Below are 22,236 nucleotides of genomic sequence, written 5' to 3' on the forward strand. Positions count from 1 at the left end.
TTTGCTGTATAGGTCTACTATTTGTTGGATGTTACCAGATTCTTATTTTGACTAGTTATACACTAATGGGATTTCTTTACAGTTTTATAAGATTATTTTTATCTTTGCAAATAAAACCACGCAATATTAAATCATTCAGCTGAAAGGAAATAACTAAGATTCTATTGTTCTTCATTGTTACAAATTGTTTTTACTGAGACCTCCATCCTTATCCGAATGACATTCTCTCACTCAGATTAAGGTGACCTGCCTCCTCTCTGCTAGGATGACAATTCTAAGACAGAAGGATCTGTTATTTTCAAACACAACTGCTTTCCCACATCATTATTACAGGTAAAGATGTGATAACATTTCATTTTACTTAAAATCAGCTCATGTCACACATACAACATATACTATAGGGCTCTTTGGGCAAAATATATCCAACAGAAGAGTTAGAATAAAAGCTCAAAATACTTTGTATGCCATCTAAGACTTTAAACTCTTTACCAAATTAGAGGACAAGGAAAGCTATGTAAAATTGATTGACACAGAGCATTATTTTAGTTCTAGCTTCCTTAGTACATGCTTATGCAAAACATTCACCCTCCCCAAGCCCACCATGCCATCACCAAGGCTCACGTACACACATATCTTTAAAAAGCACTAGAGGAGAATGTTCTTTAAACTTTTCAGTTACCTTACACATACTGCAAAGGAATAATCCTAAATACATCCTTTAACTGAACTCCCCAACTGTAAAAACAGATGGTAAGGCTTAGACCTACTGTAGCAGAAAATGCTTTCCAGAAAAATTGGACATTGGGCCGCCTGGGTGACTCAGTGGGTTAAACTACAGACTTTTTGTTTTGACTCAGGTCATAATCTCAGGGTCAAGAGATCGAGCCCTGTGTTGGGCTCTGTGCCTGGCACAGAGCCTGCTTGAGATTCTCTTTCCCTCTCCCTTGCACTGCCCTCCTCCCTGGCTCTCCCTCTCTCCATAATTAATTAATTAATTAATTAAATGAAGCTTACAATGAACTAATTGTTTAGAAAATCACTGTCAAAACTGCATAAACCACCCATATCCAGCACTTTCTCAGAAAGCTTCCAAGACAAGGAGCATTGCCTATCTCTTGTTTGTCCTTGACACCTTCATTTTTTTCTACTCATGCCCATTCTCTAAACACTTTTACCAGTATTTCTTTATCTTCCAAATTACAAAGATCTTAACTCACTCATGTAGCCTCTATCGGAATTATTCTTTTATATGGGCAAAGACTGTATTTCGGAATGCACAGCAATTTCTTTTAAATAAACCAGTGGAGGACAAATAAACTTGGGGAAACAATAACACTAGAAAAGTCAGACATTGGATTTATCTTCTGCTTGTTCCAAAGCCATATTTTAGTGATCACATTAAAAACAAAGACTGCATTTGCTTGAGCAGTTTTATTATTTATGCCCTTAGACTACAGTTTAATTTTGTACTACAGACAGATGATGTTTCCACTATAGTTTATTAATTTAGGAAAAAAAAACAATTTTTATTGTCTTTGAAAGCTAAAAAGTTGTGTCAACTGGCATGTTATTTACACAGATGGTTTAAGAAGAACTTCCAGTTGCTTTCTGAGAAATTGTTTACTAGCTTTTTTGAATAATTGAGAAAAGTTTCAATTATTCAATTATATCAGTCCCTGCCAAATCTCTGATTATTTCAATTCAATGGCATAAATAAAATGGCAATGTACTTATATAACAGTAGCTACAAGACATTCTCCAGGCACTCAGTAAATGCTGAATGATTCTATAAAGTGAGTAGAAGTGACTTAATCCAGTAAACTCATAAAACACCTTTCTGTAGAATTTATAGTTTGTGTGAGGAGAAATACACACATAATAAAACATGTGGGAATCAACTTAGATATAGGAGTTTTGAGTTAAAATGTAACACACACAGAAATATATTTGGGACAATTGGAAAGGAGGGAGTTCCCTGAGAAACTGTGATCTGACCAGGTTTTTGAAAATCTTAGAGAGAGGCGCTTCAAAGGCAGGTAACACTTCAGTCTGGTCCTAGCGACACAGAAGTGAAATTACCATCACCGCTGCTCTGTGCCTCATGTGGGCTTCTGTCATTCCATCCCCAACAAAACTCCACTCTGGGGTGTCCTGGCATCCACCCCCCAGGGCTTTATAAAACTGACACATCTCACTATTGTTTCATCAACCATGTCCTGAGAGCCCAGCATGGAGCCAAGTGCTGTATATGGATTAGCTATTTATTTAGATGTGGTTACAGCTCTGTAAGTTAAATACTAAGCAATAAAACCAAGATTCAAACTTTGATCTCCTTTTATACTTTAAACTATTATTCCCAGGTCCCAGATTCAGAAACAAATAAATCTTGCCTTTTTTTCTTTTTTTTTTTTTTAGATTTTACTTATTTATTTGAGTGAGAAAGCATGAAGAACAGGACGGGTATGCAGAGGAAGAAGAGGAAGGAGCAGACTCCCAGCGGATCAGCCAGACACTCAGGAGGGCCACTGTCCCCTGCAATCCCAGGACTCTGGGATCATGACCTGAACCAAAGGCAGTGAACCAACTGAGCCAGCCAGGCATGCCACTAATGTAAGTTCTTGAGGTCATCTCTCCCAACAGCCCTTGTAATCAATATTCTTCCCTGTCTTCCAGAGCTTTCCCCTATATGTCTCCTAGGCTAAACCACCATGTGGCTTACCAAAACCCAGCTTGTTAAGTTTGAATTGATCAATATGGCCTTAGCCTGGGAGCCCCAGAGAATTCTACACATGGACTTTAATAAAAGGAGCTCTGCCCTGCTGTCTGCACTGTGTCTTGACCTCCCTCTGTGGCCTCTCAAAGTGTCCCAGTTTTTTCTTCCAGGACCAATGAATAATAAACCTGATTGCAATTCCTCTTGTGGCCTCTTGTTGAAGCAAGGCTCACCATCTGGCACCCCTGTGCTTCCCCTCGTAAGTGTTCATTTGACAAATTCATAATAACAGATAAAACCTTTGACTTACAGAACACTGCTCACTCACTGTGCAATTTGTCAGAATACTGAAAATTTAAATAAGAGGAAACAATAAGAAAAATGAACAAACACCAGGAATCACACTCTAAAGGATGTAATAAAGAAAAACTGCAAAAGAGCTACAGTCAGATGTTTAATTTTCTGCCCTTTCTACAGCTACCTGCTATAATGAAACAGACAGAAACCCTGGGACATGAACAGGGTTCACCATCTGATTCCCCCTGTTCAGTTACTAGCTGGCTTTGGCAAGTCATGTAGCTTGTTTTCCTTCCTCTTCACATCAGTTTGATTAGCTTCATAACAACTCTCCTAATTTTTGAGGACTGGCCATACTAGAACTACGGGAATTAGCATAGAGTAGCTGCCCCATAAAGAACAGGAAATGGGGGGCGCCTGGGTGGCTCAGTGGGTTAAGCCTCTGCCTTCAGCTCAGGGCATGATCCCAGGGTCCTGGGATTGAGCCAGGTCTCTCTGCTCAGCAGGGAGCCTGCTTCCTCTTCTCTCTCTGCCTGCCTCTCTGCCTACTTGTGATCTCTGTCTGTCAAATAAATAAATAAAATATTAAAAGAAAGAAAGAAAGAAAGATGAAACAAAATACTTCTCTCCAAAAGTTACATGACTAAAAACAAAGGCATGTTTTTTCCAAACAATATTATTATTGATATTTGGAGCAAATTGGAGTACAACATGAAAAGAGTAGGAAACATTTACATATAAATCAAGATGAATCTCATAATCAAAATAAAAAAGGTTAAATGGAATTTAAGGTTAAATGGATATTGTTTTAACTTTTAAATAAGAACCGTGTTTGGAATCAGAGAATGTTAAAAGTTGTAACTTATAATGTAAAGGTGAATAAATTAAAGCATAAAGTTGCTTGCAATGCAAACAAAGAAAATGAGCTTGAGACAATAATATCTGAAAATTAATAAAGCAGAATTTAGAGAGAAAATGCTGAAAAGTAAATTACAGGGAAATATTCCAGTATTACATAAAAATAGAAAGCATGGCTGCTCTTAACAAGAAAAATAAAGAGAAAGGCTTACACAAAGCAAACCAAATGTTTATTTTTCTTACTTGGCAAAAGGTGCCATATTGCTATTTTAAAGGGGAAGAACAATAAAAGGCTGAGTTCCATTTCTTATGAATAAAAGGAAATATGTGGGGCCCTCACTCCCAAACTTCCTGACCCTAAAAAGGCATTTACCTTCCTTCTTTGAATTTCGTATCTTTATGATTTTAACCTGGTCCAAGTTAAATATTATTAGAGCTTTAAAACGTTGAAGCCCTTTGAAAAACATGAACAGTTCCTTACGAAGTCTACTCCATTGGCCACCTCTACAAAGTAATGGTTATGTTTCTTACTTTGATTTAAAATTAAATTCCCTGTTAATAAAATTGAAAGCCCTTGCTCTATTTTCCCAGTGATGCTTTTAAAAATTGTACTTTGTTTATTTTAACTATATCCATCATGTTTTTATTATTTTAGCCGAGACCCATTGAATTCCTCTTCCCATGTAGTTTCACTCCATAATGAAGATTATGGATTCTTGTTTCTTCAGCTTGATGTTGGCTTACAGTCATGATTTTTCCATCACTGATTGGTCCAATCTACTTCTAAAGCATTAGTATATTTACATGGGAAGACTATAGTTAGTAGTGAGAATATAGAAACAGAATGCACAATCTGAAAATCTATTTTAGGACTCATAGAGATTTCACTTAAAATAATAGATCCTTTGGACAGTGAACTATTTTTCTCATAATATTTGAGGGATAAACAAAGCGTTTAACCACCTCATGACTTCAATCAGTGTTACTCAGTATGGTACGGGATTTAAATTTACGAAGTACTACTGTTTCTTGTTTTCACTTAAAGATGATAAATGAAAAATTTGGATATCTCAAACTGTCTGTGCTAGTCTAAGTCATTGTGATGTGTATATTTTCCTTTATAAACCATTTCTGATAAAATGACTCTTCCATAATCTTCATAACCACTTTATGAGGCAAATAGTTATTTTATGTTTTAAAGCAATAAACTGAAGTACTGAAATTTTAATTGGCTTGGTAACACTCATGCAGCTAGAATCAGATATTGAGAATCCAACCAAATAAACACATATACTATTATGCCTGAGTTTTCGCATCTGAGAGACCACCAAGGAGCCAAGCACCGATGCAATTGCATGAGGGTTTATTTGACAAGCTTAAGCTTGGGCCCAAGTATACCCGACATAGCGGAGTAGGGACTTGGACCCCGAGCCAGATTACAGTCAGAGTTTTTAAAGGCAGAGTAGGGGTGGACTCGGCGGTGGGTGAGGACAAATGGGATTATGGATGATGTAAATCTCCAAGGATTTTTAGAAGCAAGGTCTCTAGGACCTTGAGGGGCTAGTTATGGTTGGGAGAAAGGTTATTTATTACCAATAATAAAAATCTTCTCGTGAGACCCTTTAGATGTATATCAGTGGGCCATATGCTTGAGAATGATTCTCGACACTATCTTGGAGGTTTAGAAATAAAGGAATTGTTAAAGTAGGCTTACAGGATTCTGGTAGGACCTGTAGGGGTAGGGGGTTGGTCAGGCTAGGATTGTCCTTAGTAAAACCTCAAGGTGAAGGCAGTTAAGTCCCCAGGGGAGAGCCACTCTGTCTGTCTCAAGGGCTTGTCAGTAGGTGAGGAATTTTAATGATTTTCTTCTTCCTCTGTTTCCCACATCAGCTAAACTTGAGGTGGGATGGCCTTAATTTTCTCGGCCTCCACATTTCCCCCTGAACAATTTTGACCCTTAAATCTTTAAGGTTGTTGATAGTGGAAGGTCTCATCTTCTGTAACTTCTTCCTGCTGAATAGGGGCGTAGAGTTGTCCCTACCTACTCGGTCAACATTGATCAGTTAGGGAATGTGTAGGGGAGTTATTAAAGACAGAGGCAGCTGAGTCCAGGGGTTTAAATCAATCGTTAAAGGAGAGAGGGACTGTTTAAAGTGCTAACCTGAGTAGGTCAGAACCCAAGAAATATTTTGTGATAATCTGGAACATCAAGATGGCTGCACTTATGTCAGGGCTAGACTCGAGGTGGGTACAGCCTTGTTTTTCTTGGCCTCCACAATACAAATATATATATATCAAAACAAATATATATATATATATATATATATATATATAGAGAGAGAGAGAGAGAGAGAGAGAGAGAGGAGAGAGAGTATATATAATATATAGTAATTTTCCCCCATTCCATTCATTCATTGGAGGATACATCACTTTCTGAGTACATAGTAGCATGACAGCTAATGTCTAGGTGCTGTGTTCACATTACTGAACACAGAGGAAACTTGAGCACAAGACTTCATTAAGGATAAGGATAGTCAATATTGACCCTGGCACTACTTTCTAAAATTAATATAACACAATAAACTTAATTTTAGGGTCATAAAAATAGTAGGCTTTGCATCTTCTTCCTACTTCCTATTTTAGACTGTCTTATAGATGTAAAAAGCAAACAAAAAAAATATGTTTCATGGGCACCTGGGTGACTCAGTTGGTTAAGGATGAACTCTTGATTTAGGCTCAAGTTGTAATCTCAAGGTAGTGAGATTGAGTTTCAGGTTAGGCTCTGCTCTGGGCATGGAGTCTACTTGATATTCTTTCTCTCCTTCTCCTTCTCACCTAAAAATATATTACATACAAATATAAACACACACACACACATATATTTCATAGAACCTTAAAAAATAGAAGAAAGAATTACTCACAGAAGACTGATACATATTAGATACACTTGATACATACCAGATGTGTACTTGATCCTATATCTGACAGATGCTTATGTTTTCTGTAAATATATAGAATAAGGTCTAGAAGTATAAAATCCCAATAATATGTGTCAGCCATGATAGAGGCTCAAAAGATTCATAGAGCTCAAAAAATTACTCAGTATTATTTCCATTTTTAGAAGTTCTCCAGGGAGAATGCATTAATCTATTACCTATACATTTCAAAGATTCTTTATTATTACTGCTTCTCAGGACATGCCTCATACCATTGCCAGATAGCAAAAGGTTAACTAGAGCTTATCTGCCTAGAATGTGGATTAGTGATTATACAACTTATTTCCTGATGACCTAACATCAGGCAAAGGGATGAGGGATGACATTTGCCTTGTAGAGTTCTCACTAAGGTAGTTTTTAACTTAAGCACATTAAGATTCTTGTCTCTCTTCACAGTCTTGAATGGGACTAAATAGAAGATCAAGTTAAAACAAGTGAAGGTAAAACCAACTAATCTCAGCTACCAAAGGGACTGATACAGTAAAAAAACATTAGAGACAGAGTCTTAGAATATTCACCAGAAATCCTATTTAGAAATCGCTCTTTTCAACATGTAGTGTTGTGTTTAATAGAATACAATACTAAGCCATAAATTTGGACTTATTTATGTAAATCTGACTTACTTCACATAAGATACGTGGCTTAAGCCAGTTATTGACTTGTGAACTTTTGTTGGCTTTTTCTGGATTTACTTAAAATGAAATGAATATTGAGTGAAAGTACCAGGAAATGTATCATTTTACTTAAAGGATTACTAAGAATTGACAGAAATTAATGACTTTGAAGTTGGCTAAGTTGTTAAAATTGAGGGGTTAAGCATAAAAAATCCCCACATCTGCATTAGTGACTATTCTCAATTTTTTTTCTCAGTATAGAAAAAAATATGTTAGAAGGTGAAGAGATTGAATGTTCACAGTATTCCAAAGAATTAATATAAATTGGAATAGGGAGACAAGATGGCGGGGAAGTAGGAGGAGGCCCCTTTTCAACATGTACCCTAAAGTGAGCTGATTACCTCAAAGAACTCTGATCACCCATGAAATCAGCCTGAGATCAGAATTATACACATCTGGATCTCTACAGGGGTAGAAGACGCCAGTGGGCAGGTAAAGCAGAGTGGGAACTTCAGACTGATATTGGAAGATAAACAAAAGGGGGAGGGAGCCACCAGAGGTGACCGATTGGAAAGTAATACCCCAATACGAGAGTGCCCTGCATCCGGGGACCAGCATTAACTTGGAGACTGGTAGAAAGCACTCCAAAAGAGCAAAGGATCACGGGGGAAATTGTGGGAATCGGGGAGGCTAGGGACAGGGGCTTAAGTCCCCGGACCCAGGACAGCCTCCCCTGGCACTGAGCCAGAGAGAGTGCAGCGGGGAAACCAGGTCTTGGTCCCTGAGCACACAGCATGCCCGAGAATGCATGGGGTCCGGCTCTTGTGAGGGACTGGGAGCCTTGCCAGACAGCAGAACACCGAGACCTGCTACAGAGCCTAAGATACGCACACCCCTCACCCTTTCCTGAGAGAGGTGTACAAAGGCCCACCCGAAGCTCTTAGACCCGCACCATTGTTTCAGAGACTGAGACATGCACCCCAAACTCTCCCCTGAGAGGTGTGTGAAGGCCCAGCCTGGTGTTTTCGGACCTGCGCCCTGCTCTGAGAGCCTGAGACACACGCGCGCGCGTGACCCACAGCCTCCCCTGAGAGAAGTGCTCCCAAGTCAGGCGCTCTTAGACCCAGAAAGACCAGGCACACCCAGCCCAGGCCAGTGGGAAAATCCCAGTGTGCTATCGCTGCTTGGAAACTCTCTGGCAGTCTGGAGCTGCCCAGACAGCTGCCACTGCCGTGGTTTTGGGTACAAGCAGAAAATCCTGCGTCCCCAGGGACCGCGACTGGGAACCTGCTTTGCCAGTGGCCAAGGGGGAATTTATTTGGGCTCTGCAGCCAGACTGAGGCTTCTCTCTGAGAGGGAGGTCAGGGTGCAGTTTGCTTTCCTCTAAACCTACAAAAACCATTAAAAGCAGTCAAGGCGAGAGAAAAAAAAAAAGTGAACAAACATAAAAACCTCCAGAGAACAAAAGCCGGAAAAAAACCAGTTTCCTCAGAGCCCACCCCCTTGAGGGGGGGCGGGAGGACTTAACTCAGGAAACATCATTGACTGAAAACCCACGTGGCAGGCCCCTCCCCCAGAAAACCAACCAGGAAAGAAAAAAAAAAAAAGATGACAAGAGAACAACCACCACTACTTCATAGGACAACTTTTATTTTTAATTTGTTCCCACTATTTGGCTCATTTTAATATATAGATAATTTTTAACCTATTTACCATCACAGTGAGCTGTCCAGTATATCAAATTCCATAATAACCTTTTAACCTGAACTTTTTGATACATACAACTGTGTTTTCCTTTTGCATTTCTATTTTTTAAATTTCTTTTTTTTTTATTTTAGTTTAGTTTAGTCTAGTTTATTCCTTTTTTATTTTTATTTTCTAATATTCATATAGAGTTAAACTTCAAAGTAATCCCCTTTCCCCAATCAATACTACCCCTATAGGTAAACCATTTTTTAATCCCCCTTTAGCCTAGGAAGGTTGAGTCCTTTAACAAGGATATCAAGATACATCCAGGAAGAATCAAAACAACCTTCCTCGCCCACACTGAGAATTTATAACCACTCTCCCATCTTTTTCTTCCACCAGTGTTTCTGTGTTTTTGTGTTTGTCCTGATAGTATATAAATCTTACACTTGGGGTTCTTTTCGACAAGGTTCTTCCTTTATTTGCATATATATATATTTTTTCTTTTCTTACATACTTTTATCAGTCTTTTTGTTTGTCTGTTTTTGTTTGTGTACCTCATAAATCTTACCTTGGGACACATTTGGGCTGAAACTTCTCTGTCATCTTCCCTTTCTTTCCTGTCTCTCTCTCTCTCAATTTTTTTTCTTTTTCTTTTCTTTTTTCTCTCATTTGGGTGGGGAATCCTGATTGCTCAGAAGTGTTCCAGGGTGCACCTTGACTGCACCACGGTTGATACATCCAGCTACATCTGTTCAGTCATCTCTCACCAAAATGACTAGGAGAAGGAATGCCCAACAGAAGAAAAATACAGAGGATGGACATTCTGCAACAGAGCTAATGGCTATCAACATAGACAATATGTCAGAAAGAGAATTCAGGCTAACAATTATCCAGGCAATAGCTAGGTTGGAGAAAGCCATGGATGACCAAATGGAATTGATTAGGGCCGAGCTGAAAGCGACCAGACAGGATGTTCACAATGTTAGGGCACAGCTAAAAGCTACCAGAGATGAGGTTCATAATGCTCTCAATGAGTTCCAATCTAATCTAAATTCTCTCAAAGCTAGGGTAACTAAGACAGAAGATAGAATTAGTGATCTGGGGGACAAACAGATAGAGAGAAAGGATCAGGAGGAAGCCTGGAACAAACAGCTTAGAAGCCATGAAAACAGAATCAGGGAAATAAATGATGCCATGAAACGTTCCAACGTCAGAATTATTGGAATCCCTGAAGGGGAGGAGAAAGAAAGAAGTCTAGAAGATATAGTGGAACAAGTTCTTCATGAAAAATTTCCCAATCTCGCAAATGGAACCAGCGTTCATGTATTAGAGGCTGAAGGATCTCCACCCAAGATTATAGATTCCAGAAAAACATCAAGGCAACTGATAGTCAAATTGAGGAATCATAATTGTAGATATAATCTCTTGAAAGCTGCTAGGACAAAGAGGCTCCTTACTTACAGAGGAAAGCCCATCAGAATAACGTCAGACCTGTCCACAGAGACCTGGCAAGCCAGAAAGGGGTGGCAAGATATATTCAGGGCACTAAATAAGAAGAACATGCAGCCAAGAATACTTTATCCAGCAAGACTGACATTGAAAATGGATGGAGAGATAAAGAGTTTCCAAGACCAGCAAGGCTTAAAAGACTATGCAACCCCCAAGCCAACACTGCAGGAAATATTAAGGGGGGGGGGTCTATAAAAGAGGAAAATTCCTAAGAATAGCATTGAACAGAAATATAGAGACAATCTACAGAAAGAAAGACTTCAAAGGTAACAAAATGTCAATAAAAACGTATCTATCAATAATCACTCTCAATGTGAATGGCCTAAATGTGCCCATAAAACGACACAGGGTTGCAGATTGGATAAAACGACAGGACCCATCCATATGTTGTCTACAAGAGACCTATTTTGAACCTAAAAATACACCTAGACTGAAAGTGAAAGGTTGGAGAAGCATCTTTCATGCTAATGGGCCTCAAAAGAAGGCCGGGGTAGCGATTCTCATATCAGACAAATTAGATTTAAACTAAAGACTGTAGTCAGAGATACAGAAGGACACTACATAATTCTTAAAGGGACTATCCACCAAGATGATCTAACAATTGTAAATATCTATGCCCCCAATATGGGAGCAGCCAATTATATAAGAAAACTGTTAATCAAGATAAAGAGTCATATTGATATGAATACATTAATAGTAGGAGATCTTACCACACCTCTCTCAGAAATAGATCATCAAAGCAGAAAATCAATAAAGAAACAAGAGCATTGAATGACACATTAGACCAGATGGACCTCATAGATATATACAGAACATTCCACCCTAAAACAACAGAATACTCATTCTTCGCAAGTGCACATGGAACCTTCTCAATAATAGACCACATATTGGGTCACAAATCAGGACTCAACCAATACCAAAAGACTGATATCATTCCCTGCATATTCTCAGATCACAATGCTTTGAAACTGGAGCTCAATCACAAGGCAAAGTTCAGAAGGAACTCAAACATCTGGAAGCTAAAGACCACCTTGCTTAAGAATGCTTGGATCAACCAGGAGATCAAAGAAGAACTGAAACAGTTCATGGAAACCAATGAGAATGAAGACACTATAGTCCAAAACCTATGGGATACAGCAAAGGCTGTCGTAAGGGGGAAATACATAGCCATCCAAGCCTCCCTCAAAAAAATGGAAAAATCCAGAACACAGCAGCTGTCTCTACACCTTAAAGAACTGGAGAATCAACAACAAATCAAACCAACTCCACACGTAAGAAGAGAAATAATCAAGATTAGAGCTGAGATCAATGAGGTAGAAACCAGAGATACAGTAGAACGTATCAATGAAACTAGAAGCTGATTTTTTGAAAGAATCAATAAGATCGATAAACCATTGGCCACACTAATCTAAAAGAAAAGAGAGAAAGCCCAAATTCATAAAATTATGCATGAAAAGGGAGAGATCACAACTAACAACAAGGAAGTAGAAACAATCATCAGAAGTTATTGTCAACACTTATATGCCAATAAGCTAAGCAACCTAGATGGAATGGATGCATTCCTGGAAAACTATGAACTCCCAAAATTGAACCAGGAAGAAATCGACAACCTGAATAGACTGATATCTAGTAACGAGATTGAAGCAGTGATCAAAACCTCCCAAAAAACAAGAGCCCAGGACCTGATGGGTTCCCTGGGAAATTCTACCAAACTTTCAATGTAGAAATAACACCTATTCTCCTGAAGCTGTTTCAAAAAATTGAAGCAGAAGGAAAACTTCCAGACTCTTTCTATGAAGGCAGCATTACCCTGATCTCCAAACTAGGCAAAGACCCTACCAAAAAGGAGAATTTTAGACCAATATAACTGATGAATATGTATGCTAAGATTCTCAACAAGATCCTAGCAAACAGGATCCAACAGCACATTAAAAAGATGATCCACCATGACCAGGTGGGATTCATTCCTGGGATACAAGGATGGTTCAACATTCACAAATCAATCAATGTGATAGAACAAATTAATAAGAGAAGAGAGAAGAACCACATGGTCCTCTCAATTGATATAGAAAAAGCATTTGACAAAATCCAGCATCCAGTCCTGATTAAAACACTTCAAATTATAGGGATAGAGGGAACATTCCTGAACTTCATAAAATCTATCTATGAAAGACCCACAGCAAATATCATCCTTAATGGGAAAAAGCTCGCAGCCTTCCCGTTGAGATCAGGAACACGACAAGGATGCACACTCTCACCACTCTTGTTCAATATAGTATTAGAAGTCCTAGCAACAGCAATCAGACAACAAAGAGAAATAAAAGGTATCCAAATTGGCAATGAAGAAGTCAAACTCTCTCTCTTCGCAGATGACATGATTCTTTATATGGAAAACCCAAAAGACTCCACCCCCAAACTACTAGAACTCATACAGCAATTCAGTAATGTGGCAGGATACAAAGTCAATGTACAGAAATCAGTGGCTTTCTTATACACTAACAATGAAAATACAGAAAGGGAAATTAGAGAATCGATTCCATTTACTATAGCACCAAGAACCATAAGATACCTGGGAATAAATCTAACCAAAGAGGTAAAAGATCTGTACTTGAGGAACTACAGAACACTCATGAAAGAAATTGAGGAAGACACAAAAAGATGGAAGACCATTCCATGCTCTTGGATCGGAAGAATAATCATTGTTAAAATGCCTATACTGCCTAGAGCAATCTATACTTTTAATGCCATTCCAATCAAAATTCCACCAGTGTTTTTCAAAGAGCTGGAGCAAATAATCCAGAAATTTGTATGGAACCAGAAGAGACCCCGAATTGCTAAGGAAATGTTGAAAAACAAAAATAAAACTGGGGGCATCACATTACCTGATTTCAAGCTCTACTACAAAGCTGTAATCACCAAGACAGCATGGTACTGGCATAAAAACAGACACATAGACCAGTGGAATAGAGTAGAGAGCCCAGATATGGACCCTCAACTCTATGGTCAATCAATCTTCGACAAAACAGGAAAAAATATCCAGTGGAAAAAAGACAGTCTCTTCAATAAATGGTGCTGGGAAAACTGGACAACTATATGTAGAAGAATGAAACTCGACCATTCTCTTACACCGTAAGAGACACAAAGATAAACTCAAAATGGATAAAAGACCTCAACGTGAGACAAGAATCCATCAGAATCCTAGAGGAGAACATAGGCAGTAATCTCTTCGATATTAGCCACAGCAACATCTTTCAAGATATGTCTCCAAAGGCAAAGGAAACAAAAGTGAAAATAAACTTTTGGGACTTCATCAAAATCAAAAGCTTCTGCACAGCAAAGGAAGCAGTCAAGAAAACAAAGAGGCAATCCACGGAATGGGAGAAGATATTTGCAAATGACAGCACAGACAAAAGGTTGACACCCCGGATCTATAAAGAACTCCTCAAACTCAACACACAAAAAACAGATAATCATATCCAAAAATGGGCAGAAGATATGAACAGACACTTCTCCAATGAAGACATACAAATGGATATCAGACACATGAAAAAATGTTCATCATCACTAGCCATCAGGGAGATTCAAATTAAAACCACTTTGAGATATCACCTTACACCAGTTAGAATGGCCAAAATTAGCAAGACAGGAAACAACATGTTTTGGAGGGGATGTGGAGAAAGGGGAACCCTCTTACACTGTTGGTGGGAATGCAAATTTGTGCAGCCACTTTGGAGAACAGTGTGGAGATTCCTCAAGAAATTAAAAATATAGCTTCCCTAGGACCCTGCAATTGCACTACTGGATATTTACACCAAAGATACAGATGGAGTGAAAAGAAGGGCCATCTGTACCCCAATGTTTATAGCAGCAATGGCCACGGTCGCCAAACTGGAAAGAACCAAGATGCCCTTCAACGGATGAATGGATAAGGAAGATGTGGTCCATATACACTATGGAGTATTATGCCTCCATCAGAAAGGATGAATACCCAACTTTTGTAGCAACATGGACAGGACTGGAAGATTTTATGCTGAGTGAAATAAGTCAAGCAGAGAGAGTCAATTATCATATGGTTTCAGTTATTTGTGTAGCATAACAAATAGCATGGAGGACAAAGGGAGTTAGAGAGGAGAAGGGAGTTAGGGGAAATTGGAAGGGGAGGTGAACCATGAGAGACTATGGACTCTGAAAAACAATCTGAGGGTTTTGAAGCGGTGGGGGGTGGGAAGTTGGGGGAACCAGGTGTTTGGTATTAGAGAGGGCACAGATTGCATGGAGCACTGGGTGTGGTGCAAAAAACAAAGAATACTGTTATGCTGAAAATAAAAAAAAATAAAAAACTTGGAATAGCAATAAATATGAGCAGTTTAGACCACAGGAAAAACAACATGTGGGAATGTTATTAAATTTTGAATGAAAGAAAAAGGCTCATTAGAAGGAGAACTTTATAGACATGTATCTTTGTGTGTGTGTGTGTGTGAGTGTGTGTGTGCTTTCTGCATGATAACTCAGTGCATTACTCTGATAACCATGAGTTTGCATAGTTGTTCAATATACCTTCTTGTCCTCTGTCTATCACTCCAGGCATGCAAGATTCCTTCCTTTTCTTAATGCATGCCTAACACAACTCATAAAGTTGGCTTTTATACTTTACTGTCCGCTTTCCTTACTTCCTTTTTTGTTTCATTTCTTGGCCAAAGAACACCTAACATGAGGTCTTCTCCAACACTGAATAAAGTAAACCACACATCCCAATCTAAGTAGCACCTATACCATCACCCTCATGAGCACCAAGACCACCATGACCACCATGACTGCAAGCACCACTCTATCACTACCTTCTCACCGGCACCACCATCCCAATTCCAGCTGCACCCCTGCCTCAGGGTCACCATCAGCACCATCACAACTGCCTACCCTCTTGATTGACTCTTCTTCTCAGGGTGAATGCCATCATCTAATACATCCTGTATTTAGTTCTATAAAGGTTGAGACTTCAATTCATGGATATAGCTTCAGTCACTGGAAGATAAGGAAGTCAGTAAACAGGAAGTCAGTAAATACTTGTAGGTTGAATAAACAAATGACATAACCTTTCTTTTCCTTTGTATAGAAAACCAGTTTTCTAAACACCATCTTCTATATAGTTTACACCTTCCCCTTTAATAACACAAAATTATGTTACAGTTGAACATAGCTAAACTCTCTCTCCCATCTGCCTTTTGTCTCTTCTAGAAGCGTTAGCATATTTTTTAGTACCTGGAATTTTATAATATATTTTAATAAATTGAAGAGCAAATGCCATTTCTTTTTCATTTTAGTGAATATTTGCATTACCTTTTCAACTTTTTTAAATATTTAGTTTGTTTCAATAAAAATAATATTAATCTGGTTAATACCCTATAACAATACACCTGGAGTTTGTTTTGTAGGTGCATTGAAATAGGTCTTTTGGGTAATATAGGCATTTGAAATATACCATAATTTTGGTACCTAGGGAACTTTATTATTTTTTAATTGTTAGATATACCATCTTTTTTTAAAAAGATTCTCTATTTATATATTTTAGAGATAGAGAGAGTGGGTGGGGGGAGGAGCAGAGGGAGAGGGACCAGCAGACTCTGCCCTGAGCACAGAGCCCTGCACAGGGCTTGATCCTATGACCCTGAGAGCATGACCTGAGCTGAAATCAAGAGCCAGACAGTTAACTGACTGAGCCACGCAGGCACCACTATACCCCCTTTTTTTTGGATGAGTTCCAATTTCAGGGGTCATACTTAAAAAAGCTCATGCCCACTTCTAGTTTTAAACCACAGATACTATAACATTATATTTTCTCCTTCTACTATTTTATGTTCTCTCTCTCTCTCACTAACCTTCTTACTTACACTTAAATTTCCATCAGAATGGAATATTCTTCAGAATACAGTGAGACGTGAGATACAAATCTAAATTTATTTTTCTCCTAATACGTAATTCATTTTCACATAGCTATTTATGGAGTTCTCGTTTCTTCCATACTGATGTAGCCATTGTTTTCCTGACTTTCCTGTGCAGATGATAGTCATATATAATTATAGTAGTAGTACAACTCAAATCCAAATGTACACTTCTTATTTCTTACTCTTAATTTAATGGTGGCTTATGTCTAACAACAGTGACTAAATACTGGTTTATATAGTGATGTCTTGAACTCAATCTTTAAGGGAAGATTTCTCCATTAGATATAATATTTAGTATATGTGTTCTTACTATGTGGCTTTCCTCCTCACTCTCTTAAAGATATCTCCTAATAAACAAAAGATTTAAACATCTTACCCAGTTTTACATAATGAGCATATATGGGCTTTTGTACTCAATAACTTCCTGTTACCATTGGTTTCAGGAAGGCCAAATGAAAATGACAAAAACTGCCCACAGACTGGAAAGTAGAGAAAGTCAGAACATATTTCAAACAACTGGCATCCTAGAGAGCATTTTCTTTGGACTCACTGGAAATGGCTGAAAAATCAAAATGAAAAATGATAATTTAAAAATCCCCCAGTGATGGAGCCCCACATTGGGCTCTCTGCTCAGCAGGGAGCCTGCTCCCTCCAATCTCTCTGCCTGCCTCTCTGCCTACTTGTAATCTCTGTCTGTCAAATAAATAAATAAAATCTTTAAAAATTCCCCAGTATTAGCAAATATACTTCTCAATGGCCCATGGATTTTTAATGGTATCACAATAGAAACTAGAAAATGTTTTAAACTGAATAGTAATGAAACCGTGGCACATATCAACTTAAGAGAATCCACTAAAACAGTCCTGGGACAAATTTATATATATATAGATAGATAGATAGATAGATATGTATCTATCTATCTATCTATATATAATATTACATAGGGAATATAGTATAATATAGGGAAACATCTAGTGAACCCATCACTCAAAACAGATTGATAAGCCTGTAGCATTATAATGAAGTATAATTTCCTTTCCCAGGACAGAGTTGGGCAATGCAAGGAATCAGCACTGGTGTGTTAAATATCCTATTTACATCATCATCACCGTCATTATTATTACTATTACTTTTATTCCTACCTGCTCTTTCATTACATTGGTTCAATTTGCTACCCAAATAAGTCATGCTTACTTTAGGAGCTTATTTTCCTGTCCCACAGACAATTCCCCCTCAATTATCTGAAGAGCCATTTCAGACCCTGGAAACTTCTAGAGGTAAGAATAACTAATAAGCGGGGCACCTGGGTGGCTCAGTGGGTTAAGTGTCTGCCTTAGGCTCAGATCATGATCTCATGGCTCCTGGGACTGGGCCCTGTATCAGGCTCCCTGCTCAGTGCTAAGTCAGATTCTCTTCTCCCTTTGCCCCTCCTCACCATTCCTGCTCTCTCTCTCTCTTTACCTCTCTCAAATGGATAAAAAAATATTTTATTAAAAGATTTTATTTATTTATTTGACAGATAGAGAGATCACAAGTAGTCTGAGAGGAAGGTAGAGAGAGAGGGGGAAGAAGGCTCCCCACTGAGCAGGGAACCCGGTATGGGGTTCATTCCCAGGACCCTGATATCATGACCTGGGCAGAAGGCAGAAGCTTAACCCTCTGAGACACCCAGGTGCCCCAATAAAAATATTTTTAAAAGAATAATTAATGAGTGTTATTCTGTCACAAATAAGATAATACTGATTTAACCAACTCATGCATGAAAAGAGATGAGTACATTGTTCAACATATTAATGTACTTTCCTTCTTGCATTTCTGTATGTATATTTCCTCCATACTCAAAATCTTTTGCATCCAATGAAACTTCATCTAGAAATGTAATCACAATACATTCAGTAATGAAATACAGCTTCTTCATTCTTTGCTCTGATTAGATTCTCCTGACAAGCAATTATCCCATAATCGACTTTTCTTATTTGTGAAGCTGAATTCCTTTTGACAGCTAACATCCCCAAGTCCTTACCCAAGATGGGGTGCTTTGCACCCAAACTCCAAACTGCACCAGTGCAGTTTAGTCAGGGCTCCTGAGGGACTAGACACAGTGCCCCATGTGCCATCGACATATTCAAGTTGAATAACTAACTTGGCTGCATCACAGAGGCCAAGTGTGAGAATTCCTCACACTGCAGCCTGCACCAACCACACAGACTCAGCTGTTCTTCATTGACTCCAGAGCTGGCAGACTTTCAGAGAGCCAAATAGTTTCATCGGACCACCCAGGCATTTGGCCGATATTTCCTACAAAGTCATAAAGCCAAATAAGTGTGTGCTGTTTCTGTCATCCACTTATCTGAAATGGTTAAAGCTCAAAATAAATAGAATTTTAAAATGACTTCTATTTGCTCACTAGGTGATCATATATTTAATCTAATTATGCCTTAGTTGTTCTGCATTGTTTAGTCACTATTTTAGATTGGGAATTACAAGGATAAGTTTTATCCATTTTTTAAAAAGATTTTATTTATTTATTTGACAGATCACAAGTAGGCAGAGAGGCAGGCAGAGAGAAAGGGGGGAGAAGCAGGCCCCCTACTGAGCAGAGAGCCCGATGTGGGGCTCAATCCCAGGATCCTGGGATCATGACCTGAGCCAGAGGCAGAGGCTTAACCCAATGAGCCACCCAGGTGCCCCGTTTTATTCATTCTTTTTTTTTAATTTTTATTTTTTATAAACATATATTTTTATCCCCAGGGGTACCAGTATGTGAATCGCCAGGTTTACACACTTCACAGGACTCACCTTAGCACATACCATCCCAAAAGGCCATAACCCTACCCCCCTCTCTCAACCCCCCTCCCCCCAGCAACCCTCAGTTTGTTTTGTGACATGAAGAGTCACTTATGGTTTGTCTCCCTCCCAAACCCATCTTGTTTCATTTATTTTTATCCTAACCCCTTAACCCCTCATGTTGCCTCTCCACTTCCTCATATAAGGGAGATCATATGATAGTTGTCTTTCTCTGATTGACTTATTTTGCTAAGCATGATACCCTCTAGTTCCATCCATGTCATTCACAAAAGGCAAGATTTCATTTCTTTTTTTTTTTTTAAAGATTTTATTTATTTATTTGACAGAGAGAGATCACAAGTAGATGGAGAGGCAGGCAGAGAGAGAGAGACGGAAGCAGGATCTCCGCCGAGCAGAGAACCCGATGCGGGACTCGATCCCAGGACCCTGAGATCATGACCTGAGCCGAAGGCAGCGGCTTAACCCACTGAGCCACCCAGGCACCCAAGATTTCATTTCTTTTGATGGCTGCATAGTATTCCATTGTGTATATATACCACATCCTCTTTATCCATTCATCTCTTGATGGACATCAAGGTACTTTGGATAGTTTAGCTATTGTAGACATTGCTGCTATAAACATTCAGGTGCACATGCCCCTTTGGCTCACTATGTTTGTATCTTTAGGATAAATACCCAGTAGTGCAATTGCTGGGTCATAGGCTAGCTCTATTTTCAACATTTTGAGGAAGCTCCATGCTGTTTTCCAGAGTGGTTGCACAGCTTGCATTCCCACCAAGAGTGTAGGAGGGTTCCCCTTTATCCGCATCCTCGACAGCATCTGTCATTTCCTGACTTGTTCATTTTAGCCATTCTGACTGGTGTGAGGTGATATCTCATTGTGGTTTTGATTTGTATTTCCCTGATACCGAGTGATGTGGAGCACTTTTTCATGTGTGGATTATTTGTTCTTTGGGTGTTGAGTTTGCTAAGTTCTTTATAGATTTTGGACACTAGCCCTTTATCTGATATGTCGTTTGCAAATATCTTCTCCCATTCTGTCAGTTGTCTTTTGGTTAACTCTTTTCTTTGCTATGCAAAAGCTTTTGATCTTTATGAAATCCCAATAGTTCATTTTTGCCCTTACTTCCCTTGCCATTTGCGATGTTCCTAGGAAGATGTTGCTGTGGCTGAGGTCGAAGAGGTTGCTGCCTGTGTTCTCCTCAAGGATTTTGATGGATTCCTTTCTCACATTGAGGTCCTTCATCCAATTTCAGTCTATTTTCGTGTGGTGTAAGGAAATGATCCAATTTCATTTTCTGCATGTGGCTGTCCAATTTTCCCAACACCATTTATTGAAGAGGCTGTCTTTTTTCCATTGGACATTCTTTCCTGCTTTGTCGAAGATGAGTTGATCATAGAGTTGAAGGTCTATTTCTGGGCTCTCTATTCTGTTCCATTGATCTATGTGTCTGTTTTTGTGCCAGTACCATGCTGTCTTGATGATGACAGCTTTGTAATAGAGCTTGAAGTCCGGGATTGTGATGCCACCGACTTTGGCTTTCTTTTTCAATATTCCTTTGGCTATTCGAGGTCTTTTCTGGTTCCATATAAATTTTAGGATTATTTGTTCCATTTCTTTGAAAAAAATGGATGGTACTTGGATAGGAATTGCATTAAATGTGTAGATTGCTTTAGGTAGCATAGACATTTTCACAATATTTATTCTTCCAAACCAGGAGCATGGAACATTTTTCCATTTCTTTGTGTCTTCCTCAATTTCTTTCATGAGTACTTTACAGTTTCATGTGTATAGATTCTTAGCCTCTTTGTTTAGGTTTATTCCTAGGTATCTTATAGTTTTGGGTGCAATTATAAATGGGATTGACTCCTTAATTTCTCTTTCTTCTCTCTTGTTGTTGGTGTAGAGAAATGCAACTGATATCTGTGCATTGATTTTATATCCTGACACTTTACTGAATTCCTGGACAAGTTCTAGCAGATTTGGAGTGGAGTCTTTTGGGTTTTCCACATATAGTATCATATAATCTGTGAAGAGTGATAGTTTGACTTCTTTGCCGATTTGGATGCCTTTAACTTCCTTTTGTTGTCTGATTGCTGAGGCTAGGACTTCTAGTACGATGTTGAATAGCAGTGGTGATAATGGACATCCCTGCCATGATCCTGACCTAAGCAGAAAAGCTTTCAGTTTTTCTCCATTGAGAATGATATTTGCGGTGGGTTTTTCATAGATGGCTTTGATAATATTGAGGTATGTGCCCTCTATCCCTACACTTTGAAGAGTTTTGATCAGGAAGGGATGCTGTACTTTGTCCATAGATGGACAAAGATGCTTTGTCAGCATCTATTGAGAGTACCATATGTTTCTTGTTCTTTCTTTTTTTAATGTGTTGTATCACATTGATTGATTTGTGGATATTGAACCAACCCTGCAGCCCTGGAATAAATCCCACTTGGTCCTGGTGAACAATCCTTTTAATGTATGGTTGGATCCTATTGGCTGGTATTTTGGTGAGAAGTTTTGCATCTGTGTTAATCAAGGATATTGGTCTGTAGTTCTCTTTTTTGATGGGATCCTTGTCTGGTTTGGGGATCAAGGTGATGCTGGCCTCATAAAATGAGTTTGGAAATTTTCCTTCCATTTCTATTTTTTTGAAAAGTTTCAGGAGAATAGGAATTAGTTCTTCTTTAAATGTTTGGTAGAATTCCCCTGGAAAGCTGTCTGGCCCTGGGCTTTTGTTTGTTTGGAGATTCTTGATGAAAGTTTCAATCTCCTTACTGGTTATGGGTCTGTTCAGGTTTTCTATTTC

Source organism: Lutra lutra, chromosome 5 (genome assembly GCF_902655055.1).
Source record: "Lutra lutra chromosome 5, mLutLut1.2, whole genome shotgun sequence".
NCBI classification, from domain to species: domain Eukaryota; kingdom Metazoa; phylum Chordata; class Mammalia; order Carnivora; family Mustelidae; genus Lutra; species Lutra lutra.